The following is a 12,200-nucleotide window of genomic DNA, read 5'->3' on the forward strand; positions in this document are numbered from 1 at the left end:
GTTAGGGCCGTACACAGAGGAGGTGCTCACACCGACGTCCGCACCTGCATCCCCCTCGCCCCCCCCCCCCCCCCCGGGGGCCGATTGCTATAAAAGGTGGTGAGCCGGAGGGCTCGAGGTCGAGTGTTCGCTTTAACCAGCGAAGAGTGAAGACCAGCTCGAATAGGCCCCGGAGCTCCCCTGGCTCGCTGTCCTTGTCAGGACCGACCAGGGCAAGCCGGTGGCGTGGCCCCGAGAGCCCAGACTGACGTTCTTATAAGAGCGGGTCTGGAGACTCAGGGTGCCGGGATCCCAGCTTGACCAGGGCTGGGATAGGTAGCCTCCCCTAGCTCCATAGTGGAGGACCCGGGCGTAGGTAAGCGGGGTTAGACATTGGGTCTCCCTGTTAGACGAGTGAAGGGGACGATACCCCTTCAAGTGCTGTGTATTTCCGTCGCTGTACATAAGTTGGTATTAATAAATAAGTGTGCCTCCAACTACGTCGTCCGAGCCTCCTGCAACTTACTACATATGTATGTTGAATTTCTGTCGCACCGTACGTCCTGTACTGTACTAATCATCAGCATGCCAACTGTGCTTTTCATCAACATGAAGATGTCACGGAACATGCTGATGAAAAGGTGCAAGTGAAACAGACATAACTGTAGCATACAGCACTTTCTTCAAATCGTATCTACATAAATCGTTACAGAAAAAGATAGATGCAGTATAATGACAATGCAATTTGCATTCATTTTGCACGGATGAATAAGAGGCGAGTTACCAACATTACACACACAAAGCTTAGAATTTGATTTTGAGAGACCATAGTAGGTGAGTGCATATGTATATGACAATTTAGGAGAGGAAATTTTGTTATAAAAAATATATATTACAACTTTTGCCAGAAATGTCGTTCACTTAAGTTTTGTATTGTCGAAGTGTGCCATGTTCCAGGGGAAATAATGCTGCAGTTTGCATGCTCGTTTTGAAAAGGATTTCTAATAAAATATATCAATATCAATGCATTCTTGTACCTAGGAGGTCACTACTCAACATCTCAAAAGCGCAGCTCTGTGCAAGTAGAGTTCCCAAAACAAATTCACGTATGTAGCTGTGAGGAGGGTAATGTGTGGATCATGAAAGAAATACAAATTTAAAGGTAAAACGAGTAATTTAATTTTCATGAGCTGGAAACGTCATAAAAAATATTTATAATTATTGCAAATCCTAGTCAATCCATGTCTGGATCAAGACCTCGCCAAGCCATGTCAGTCGTGTGGATTGCTTTAACCATACTTAACCATTCTAGTAAATGCATGTTTGTGAAATGGTGTGCCCAGGCCCAGTTCAACTGTGATGTTAGCCATTTCCATTAATCAAAATCACATCACTCCGGGTTCACAGTGCAGGAAGCTAACCACTGTGCCACCACATATAATAGTGATATAATAACACCCTTTATTTACACTGGAATTACTCAACTGAGTTTCAAGACACTTTTGTTTTAAGGAGGTGTGTGTGTGTTTGCCTAGTGCCACTCGTGAGCGATTGGCTTTCTGCCAAGAAAACTACGGCACTCCATCAACCGCTGAGAACGGCAACTGGTCGCTCTGCGCCTCCTCGACGAGTGGAGAGTTCAAGGTCGACCTCCGTTGCGACTGCGACCAGCCGACCCAAACAACGTCACCCGCGTCACGAACGAATTCATCCGACGTCCACTGAGCGGTATTCGTCGCGCAACTCCCGAAGCTATCGCACGGCTCACAGACTTAAACTTGGACGTGTGATTTGCACAGACTTGCCATACGCTGGAAGAAGTGATCGGAATGGCGCATCCTACAAGGTGCTCATCAGGAACAGTGATGGTTTACTCGGTCCATCAGCCCTCTGGGGTCAACAAAGATGCCCAACGTAGGAATGTGGAATTTCCACCACTGGCTCAGGACTGTAAACAGGATACGATCACCACCTCAATGCTTTTTTTGTGTGCAGGATCTCACTTAAATTTGAAGTTTTTGTGACTGCAGGGATCCATACTCTTTGGTTCTTTCGGTAAAGTCACGTGGGTATAATTTATCTTCTTGGTTCTTTCGGTAAAGTCACGTAGAAGGGAAATAATAAAATAAAAAAAATAAAACATAATAAAATAATTCTCACGACGTTTCGGCCACAACGCAAGCAGCCGTCCTCAGGTGAAGAACAGGTCTGTCGGAAAGACAGCGTCTGAATGAAAAAATAAATAAAGATATAATTTACTTTATTTTATACCTACGTGACTTTACCGAAAGAACCAAAGAGTAAGGATCTCACTTATTATTTTTTTCTTCATTTGGTAGGAATCCAGAGTACTATACTCGGAGAAAAAAACACCACACACCTTCGATGGGATGACTACACAGCACCTTACAGCCAAAGGTCACAACACCTGCTTTTCACATAGAGTCTCACATGCAAATACAAAGCAAGCTGACAGCTGCTTGATCGAGCTGCTCCCAGGGTGAATTGACCATAAGGTGACCGTGTCTTTGGAAAGTGTGGCTGGAAGAGACTAAAATGCGGAGCTGAATTGCAACAAAGTCAGAATATGGCTCTCAATGTGTTTTCAGCTTGTACCCGCTATTTGCCCAGCGTGATGTTTCGGCATGAGCAACACGTGGTGCAAGCCGAAACACGCATTCAAGAACGACACAGCACATCCACGAAAACGTATTGAAGTGGTGAAATAGAGACTATACAATGGGTAATTAGCTATATTAAACTGCAATGACTCAAAAGAAACATAACTACTGGGGATCGAAGAAAAATCTATCTAAGAAGAGTTTAATGAATCCCTGACGAATCAAGAATCTCACAATGGACCTTAACAATGTCGAACATGTCCGTGGCGAACATTGTTTTTAAATAAACCACTCGCTGAAGAACTAAGCTGAGCACTGTGAGCGTGAAGTCATGTGAAAACACTGAAGTACAGGAAGATTCAGTCGTGTCAATGAGGTGAGGTTTGAATGGCATGGACATTCACAAGTACAGGGACTCCTCTACTTACGAACTTTCAGAGATACCAACAAACCTGTCCATATGTCCAGTTGCCTGTTCGGACCGAGAGTCGTAAGTTTAACCCCCGTGCAATATATGGCGGTGGTGGCATTTACATCTGTAGAACATGAAGAACCAGTGGCATCTACATCTGCAGAACACGAAGAACCAGTGACATCTACATCTACTGGACATTATACAACTTGTAAAGTCATTCCCCGTGTTTAGTGTACATACCGTATAGCATGTTTGGAATCGACAGGAGTAAATTTGGACTTAAAAACAAATAGACTTACGAACAGTCCTCTGGAATCCAACTCGTTCCTAAGTAGAAGAGTCTGAAAATGTGCAGCCGTGTCTCCACTAGAGGGAGCTCCAGATGGTATTTAGCCTACTCTTCTATGCTGGTCTGACGTCTTGGAAAAGGTGGAAGTACCCACACTTTACCCCATCACGTGCAACATGCCTACAAGCCTAGTAGTGGTGAACCTACTGGTCGGTGGACAGAGGAAGGGGGATTAAAGAAATGTTTCCAAATGTGTCACCTGTGTTCCAGGAGACTCAATCAGCAAGCTCTGGATTGCTTTACCCACCACATCAACACCAACCAAAAATGTTGACCAAGCTAATGCACATTTTTCACTGAACCAGAAGACAGAGTAAGGCTTCATCAACCTGGTTTAATGTACTCTGAAATGTATTTATTATAGTAAGAGACCTGTAACACAGAACTTGGCATATAGAAAAAATAGTTTTCAACGAAACTTTTTATTTTACCGGATATGGCCCACTGAGCTACATAGCTCTTTTTCAAAAGCGATCTGGCCACAATGATAGCTCAAGGAAGTGGCTTATCACGTGGAAATATATAGCAGCCAAATACTCTAAATGCATGTTTCTAAATGTGGAGGGAAAAACCGGAGTACCCGGAGAAAAATCCACACGACCATGGGGAGAACATGCACACTCCAAATATACAGGCGTTCGGATTGGGATGAAACCCACGACCTCCTGTATACCGGGCGAGGTAGTTAACATCTCACCACCATGGCGTCAATCATGCTACGAGAGTAATGCTTTCTTACCCAGATGCAAAGTTAAACTAATAGTTCAATAATATAAATACATAATAAATAATGTTCATAAGCACTGTGTGCATGTAATCAAATAGTATGAAATATGACTTACCTTCTCACGAAAGAATACTAAAAACAGTAGGGTTACATGTGCACTTTTTTATATCAGGAACATATTGTGGAAGCACTTAAACTCTTAAAGTGTAGTCAGAGTGCTTGAAACGCACGGAGAAACTAAACCACTTCGGCAGCAACACACGGGCAAGAAGGGAGAGTGAAAGATTAACAGGACTCATCAAGGTTGGTCACGATGAGCAACAGCACATACTTATTACATTAATCTAACTGGTGAGTTAAATCAATAATTAAAAGTAGCACTGAGGGTGAGCTGTATAAGAATACATCATATGCCCCCTATTAAAAATTAAGGATTTGCTTCAAATTCCCCACAGGTGCATAATCTCATTGGAGTGTATCCTACACATATACAGCAATAAAATCAATTTCACAAAAGTCCAAAAAATGTGCTTTTCATTATCATCATAATCAGCAGCAGCAGCCACGATCAATCCACTGCTGGATGAAGGTCTCCCCAAAGTCAGTGCCATCTCTCACGACCCTGTGATGTAACAATCCACCCGGCACCAGGACACAATTCTAGATTTGAAGCTTTCGTGACTGCAAGGATTCATATTCTTAGGTTTTTTCGGTAAAGTCAGGTAGGTAAAAAATAAAAATTAATAACAAATAAATGATTAAATTAAAATCACGACGTTTCGGAGGCAACACAAGCTTCCATCTTCAGGTGGAACCGTCACAGCACGATAGCTGTATCAAGTAAGAGAAATTCCAAGAAAACAGTCCTTGTATATATACTGGTTGAGGGTGGGAGGAGCCAAGGTAGGCCCTGGATATTATTTTTGTGAGGTTCGGTGCGGCTGCTAGGAATGAGCCTTTGTTGTGTAAACTAGATGCGGCTGATGTAAAGGTGCGTGTAAATGGGACTGAGCCTTTTGTTATGTAGAGGTGATGCTGCTTTATTTCATTGCTCCATCTCCTCAGTGGACAATGGTCAAAGCATGTCACCTTGTCGGACTCACATTTTGATATCCATTTGTCTTCTTCATTCATGTACTATTAGTGTGGTTTTGTTTCTGTTGTTGTACGTGATTTTGATATATCCGATGATTATTTTATTCAGGTCTTTAGTTGTTCAGGCTTGGATGATTGAATTCATTTCTAATGAGTTTGATGCTTTTTCATAGTCTGCAGTGCCTAGGCACCATGGTAATTCTATTCCTATGAACTAATTGTCTGCGTCGGGTAGTGGCGGGTTTAACGACACATTTATCTTTACATGATCTAACCCAAAACAACCTATGTTATGGATTATGTCAGTTGTTGACGAAAATCATTGGAAGAGAAGAACAAAACATGTTGAGGGAAACAAACCATGGGGACATGCAGAGATGATGAAAAGTTGATCTTCCATCAATTGCACACACACATACCATGAATCAGATTCTGAAAAAGACTTATGTATTTAAATTAACTTTACTCTATAACTCAATTTATTTTTGTTATCTGTCCGCTCCACTAAAGCCTCATCGTGGCTTCCACTCTCTTCTCCTTGGACGCTACCCTAAGTTATTTTTCCGCTCTGCTGGCTACGGGACCGCCCCTGCCCGCAAATCTGGAACGGTATTGGCTCAGCTGCCTTCGATAAAACGCTGGTGCACGACATTGTAACATCCCCACAAGTGTGACCATGAACATTCATTTGGTATTCTTAGTTTTTTTCGGTAAAGTCACGTAGGTAAAACATTAAAATTAATAAAATTAAAGTAAAAATAAAAATAAATAAATAAAAAGATGATGAAAAGTTGATCTTCCATCAATTGCACACACACATACCATGAATCAGATTCTGAAAAAGACTTATTTTATTTTATTTTACTTTTATTATTTTACTTAACTTTTATTAATTTTAATGTTTTACCTACGTGACTTTACCGAAAAAACCTAAGAATATGAATCCTTGCAGTCACGAAAGCTTCAAATCTAGAATTCATTTGGTAACCCAGCAAGTGAGAGAATTAGTACAGGGAGGAAAACAGATCCGGGTTTGACATAAAAGAACAAAGATGGCGCGTGCATTCTATTGCATTGAAAATGCCACACAAATACTATACATAAAATGCTGTCCTTGTGACCTATATAACAATAAATAAAGATTTAATTTAATTCCATTATATAAAAAAAAGATGAATAGAGAATTAATAGCGATGATTGCCTTTTTGTCACACATTTATACGTGATTAATATGAATACTTAACAGACTAATGCAATGATGCAAGGCAGATAATTTCTTTGTAATCAATGGTATGGTTTAATCGCTTACGCGTGTAATGGATTTTTTATTCAAAATTTATACTGAGACCGGTGAAGAGAAAGGATAACTTAATAATGTGTGCTTAAATACAACAAATACGAACACATACGAGAATTTTTGCAACCACGGTTCCAGGAAAAAACCTTTGACAATGCATTACACATATATCTATTTCTTTTTATGCATGCATTCGTTCATGCATATATTTTCGTTAGAGAGTCCATCATTTTACACCCCCCAAGCGTTGGATTAAGCGTGTTCATTTTTTTAATTTAGACTTAGAGAGGAAATATTTATAGGGTTGGCAATAGGATGTGGATTTGAGGTTTTGTTGAAGATAAAACAAAATTGTATAGTTAACGGTTGGAATGATCTCTCCTTAGCCCTTCCACCCATTTAAAGAAATGTAAATGCAAATCCTTATATGTATGAGGTTATTTCATTTATAGATTTAACAAGCCAGTCAGGGCATTAAGCAAAAATGAAAAAGAAATGTGCATAATTTCTATAAATAATCCAGTTTTTGCTTATGCTTATTTGACATACAAAGAGAGTGGGAGCAGAATTCAAATATGCACGAAATCATTTTTGTCATTTACAACTAACAAATAAAACAACCGGATGTGATTTGCATTAACAAGTTAGAAAGCATGGAAATGTTTAAACTTAGATCACATGGACTCAAGGGTGGCATGCAAAATATGCAAGCCCTGTGGCCTTGGAGTTCATGTTTTTCATTTGAATAATAATTCACATTTCAATATTTTATGCTCACCACAACTTCCACTGCAAACGAACGCCACACCCTTTTTGGTCGCCACGATAGCGAGACGTTATGAACATATATGTTCATATGTGAAATACCTCGCCTGGTACGCAGGAGATCGTGGGTTCGATCCCGACCCTGTATATTTGGAGTTTGCATGTTCTCCGTGAGGTCACGTGGATTCATCCCCGGGTCCTCCAGTTTTTCCCTCCACATTTATAAACATTTGTTTAGATTATTTGGCTGCTATACATTTCCACATGATAAGCCACTTTGTTGAGCTATCATTTGTCACCAGGTCGTTTCTGAAAGAGAGCAATATAGCTCAGTGGGCCTTGCCTGGTAAAAAAAAAAAGAGTTGATAGCAGTGGCGGCTCCTGCAAAATCTCTCAGGGGGGGCAAATGTCTGGATGATTGATAAGGATAAGGTCCACCCATGCAAAGGATAAATTAACAGCTTAAGCATGTAAAGGCAACTTCACTTCTTTAATATTAATGAAAAATAAAGTGACTCTTACAATACATCTTGTTTGTTTCTATACTCACTATTAATACAATCCACTCATGTTTCTTTTATTAAAGATTCCACTAGGTGGCGACAAATAATTTTGTTGGATGAAACGTGCTTGCGTATGATGACGTAAGCACGTTAGTGCGAGCCCTCCCGGAAGCCATAGAGAATGCATTGCAGCGCCCCCCGTTGAAAAAAAAACATCTTTGAATGTAAGTCTATGGGACCACTCGGGGCGATTCTCAGCCGGAGTGAAATCGCCCAAAAAGAGGCGGTACTCCACAGAACGTAGCATGACGCTGATTGGACTATATCCAGAGGCACAGTGACGGCTAGCGTGACTCTGTGGTTGAATGACATTGGTGGTGCGTCGCCCAATCGCCCTAATGAAGAAACCGCCCCTGGTTGATAGTAGTAGTTATAATGGGGTGGGGTTTCGCCATATGTTTCATTTTAAGGAATAGCAGAGGCAATTGTATAGCAGTTTAAAGTTTTGACTAAGTTGGAGAAGTAGAGCAGTGAATCGATTTGTTTGTCTCAATAGCATGGTTGACAACCCAGAGTGCAAAAGAATGTCAACATACATACATCAACTAGCCCCTGGCTCTGTCTCTCATCTCACACCCTACTCCACTCCTTCCACTCTCTGCCTTAGCAATCAAGGCCTTCTACTGAAGGCCCTAGCCAAAATATTTGCTCTCTAAATCTCCCAAGTCTGAAACTCCCCATCCATCTGTGCCGTCGCCTCCCTGACTTTGTGCAAGTTCAGGTTCAAGGCCTTCGCCTACCTATGACTGACGTCTCTTTCTTTCAACAATATTCATAATTAAAATGCCTCCTTCCACAGGATAGCCATGTCCTATGGTTTTGTGCAGCGTCTGGAGATGCGGTTGCATTTAGACACTGTGTACATATACATTTTATCACATTGAGAACAATGAGGCAGCAATTTTTAACCCTTTTAGAGGATGGCATATGTCCGAATCATATTGTTAGCCAGAACATGCCATCGCATTAACAATTGTGAATTTAAAGTTTTCAAGTGAAAAGTTAAATTCACGGCAGATAATGTTGACTTTGGCAGCACAAGGAGAATTGAAGATTAAACTTTAATTTAATGTGGACTAGCATAGAGGGCCATCGGAACATTAATTATGTACACTGAATATATTGCAATTGATTGTAGTGAAAGATTTTTAATTAAACAATGAATATCAAGACCATTATGAATATGAAGGGTGAAAAGTTACATTAAATAATACAGTTTGGTATGGGCCTGAATGAGAAAATTATGACAAAGAGGTTATAATAAGATGTTTGACTTGATGAGCCTTCTAATTAAATCATTGGACATCAAATTATAAAGACACTTATAAATTCTCCCCAAAGGCAGCTATAATTATGTCATCCTCGCAAAATACAAATCACACCTTTTGACTGACAATGCTAAATCTTCTCCAAAAAGCGATTAGCAGTAAAGTATACAACCATTTTTCTGGAAGTGTTTGTCACAGACCGATGTCGACAGAACAGAATGAGATTCGTGCAGCAGATGCCACTGGGTTGGGCCTGGTTTCCTTGCCTCTTTTCACGTGCAACTACCTAATTCAACCGGGAGTATGCAAGATATACAACTGTGGGCCCCCTTCCCCTTTCTCCTGACTCACTTTTACTGAAATAGCTACGGATGTTTTTAACCCGTATAACAATAATATGTCGACTATGTTCTCATATGTTGTTTTTTTTTTAGAAAAATGTATAAACATTGTTTTTGTAGATTTGAAGCTTTCGTGACTGCAAGGATTCATATTCTTGGGTTTTTTTCGGTAAAGTCACGAAGGGAAATTTTTTTAATTAATAAAAGTAAAATAAAATAATTTCTCTTACTTGATACAGCTATCGTGCTGTGACGGTTACACCTGAAGACGGAAGCTTGTGTTGCCCCCGAAACGTCGTGATTTTATTTTATTTTAATTTTACTTTTATTAATTTTAATTTTTTTACCTACGTGACTTACCGAAAAAACCCAAGAATATTGTTTTTGTACTGTTGATTCAGGGCCCCCTTGTGGCCGAATGGGCCCCTATATGTCGCATAACGCTGCCGCCCCCCTCCCCAATATTTTCACTCTGCCCACGTGACCTTTCAGAGCTGGCACACCATCACACAGGGAGGAGCGGAGCCACGTCATTAATGTTGAGCAGGGCCACCCATTGGGGAGAAGTTGTAAAATCACCAAAATAGCCCCGGGCCTCACACAAAACATAAAGATGCTTCCCACGTGACAATCTTGCCCGTGCCACCAGGAGCCTAATGGGTGGCCCATGATGCTGAGACGTGGGCATTTACCCTTGAAAGAGCCCACTGCAATGTCTCTGGTAAACCCACTCTGTTTATACTCTTTGGTTCTTTCGGTAAAGTCACGTAGGTATAAAATAAAATAGATTAAATCACGACGTTTCGGGCGCAACACAAGCGTCCGTCATCAGGTGGGACAACCACAGCAAGAAGCAATTGCTGAAGTAGGCAAAAGGGTTCGTAGCCTCTCTGGCTCTGCCCCCCCTCTCTTACCCAATATAGCCTCTTGATAAAGCAGACCTTTTTCCCACTTCTGCAATTGTTTCTTCTTCTTGGTTCTTTCGGTAAAGTCACGTAGAAGGGAAATAATAAAATAATAAAAATAAAACATAATAAAATAATTCTCACGACGTTTCGGCCACAACGCAAGCAGCCGTCCTCAGGTGGAGAACAGGTCTGTCGAGAAGACAGACTCTGTCAGACAGACTCTGTCCGACAGACTCTGTCAGACAGACCTGTTCTCCACCTGAGAACGGCTGCTTGCGTTGTGGCCGAAACGTCGTGATAATTATTTTATTATGTTTTAGTTTTATTATTTTATTATTTCCCTTCTACGTGACTTTACCGAAAGAACCAAGAAGATGAATCCCTGCAGTCACGAAAGCTTTAAATCGAAATTCAATTGTTTCTTGATGTGTTTGTCCCACCTGATGACGGACGCTTGTGCTGCACCCGAAACGTCGTGATTTAATTTATTTGATTTCATACCTACGTGACTTTACCGAAAGAACCAAAGAGTATGGATCCCTGCAGTCACGGAAACTGCCACTCTGTTTACGCATGTAATTGTTTTACTGTGTTCGCACCGTACGTAGCCAACCGTGTCAATCGGAGGTGCGGGAGATGGACAGAATTGTTTTTTTTCTTTCCCCGAAGCCAAATTAAGTGCACAGACTCCTACATGGTCTTCATTAAATCAATGGATGTTGCAATACGTGTGACATTCAAGCATCAGAGTATACAGCATTCATACTTAGGAAGTGTGCTCATTTAATTATTTTCTTAATCAAGCAATAACACCACTAGTATAAATAGCTACGTAGCAGGCAGGCACTACTCTAAAGGTCAAAAGTACGTTCAAATGTCACCGAGCGATCTCTTAGAGCAAATTGCTATACATTTGCCATTTCAGCTCAATCACTTTCAAAGGAGGAACATTTACGCAAATGAAAGGAAAATAACGAGGTGGGGGGGGGGGGTAGAAATGTTGCACGGGTTATGCGTGGGATGAAAAAAAAACCGACATCCTTTTCCAAACGCGGTCAATCATTGCTCAGGGCTGCCGCTCACAACTCATCAACTCTGCGATGGGCCGCCTCAGCCAAAGCGAGACAGACCTCCCCCCCTCCCCTCCTCCTGCCTAGGAAGACAGCATCAAATTCGTTGTGACAGCACAGTGCCAAGATGCGCCCTTTTAAGGCGTCGCGAAGGGGCCGCAGCCTTGATGGTGCCATGATGGTCTGCCCGATTTCTTTTGCATTACATTTGTGCCGGGATCGCACAACCTGGGGCTTTCCACTTACCAAGAGAGCAGCACACTGTGCTCTCCGCCCTTGTCTGCCTATGTTGCAATTGCCACATACGTGCCAGTTAGCTATTAATACTCAGGAATACGAGTAACTAGCCAATGGTGGATGATTTGCAGAGGTTTTTTGTGTGTTTGTGGGGTACTGTCAAAACAGATTTGGGGCGAGGGGCATCTTTGTAACGTTGGCATGCGCTTGTGTTGCTACAGTTTCGCGTACACACAATAATCTTGTGCGTGTGACAAAGCTAGTATACACAAAATAATGGCTAAAAGGCTGATAGGTTCTGTGTTTGAAATGAATGTTTTTTATTTGATTTAAAATGTGTTTAAAACTCTATTCAATGATATGGACAGATCTAGTAAGTTCTGTATGTGGGAAATATTTCCTGATTCGTCGTGGATTAGTTGTACAAGTTCTAAGCCACATAATTTGAGGATACGATTACTGTATTACCGAAATGAGTGGAGCACATGGTAAAACAAATCTTGTGCTAAATATTCTTCCAATTGCCTGAAGTAAAATTCACAGCTATTAAGAGTGTATGCCCAAC

The 12,200-nt window shown here is 41.2% G+C and overlaps 1 protein-coding gene across 2 annotated transcripts in view; it reads right to left on the bottom strand.

Moving 5' to 3' along the window:
• LOC133349464 (metabotropic glutamate receptor 3-like) overlaps window positions 1–11,667 on the bottom strand; it is a 29,617-nt gene extending 17,950 nt beyond the window's left edge. The window contains exon 1 of one of the 2 annotated variants that reach the window (XM_061562947.1): window positions 11,645–11,667. The gene's annotated coding sequence lies outside the window, so the exon portion shown is untranslated. Of the gene's footprint in view, window positions 1–3,052; window positions 3,125–11,644 lie in introns of those variants that run through there. The other variant, XM_061562945.1, reaches the window with a different exon arrangement.
• Window positions 11,668–12,200: the final 533 nt, after the last annotated feature.

The sequence above is a fragment of the Lethenteron reissneri genome, chromosome 30 (assembly GCF_015708825.2).
Source record: "Lethenteron reissneri isolate LAM-NWPU_2019-01 chromosome 30, ASM1570882v1, whole genome shotgun sequence".
Classification (NCBI taxonomy): Eukaryota; Metazoa; Chordata; class Hyperoartia; order Petromyzontiformes; family Petromyzontidae; genus Lethenteron; species Lethenteron reissneri.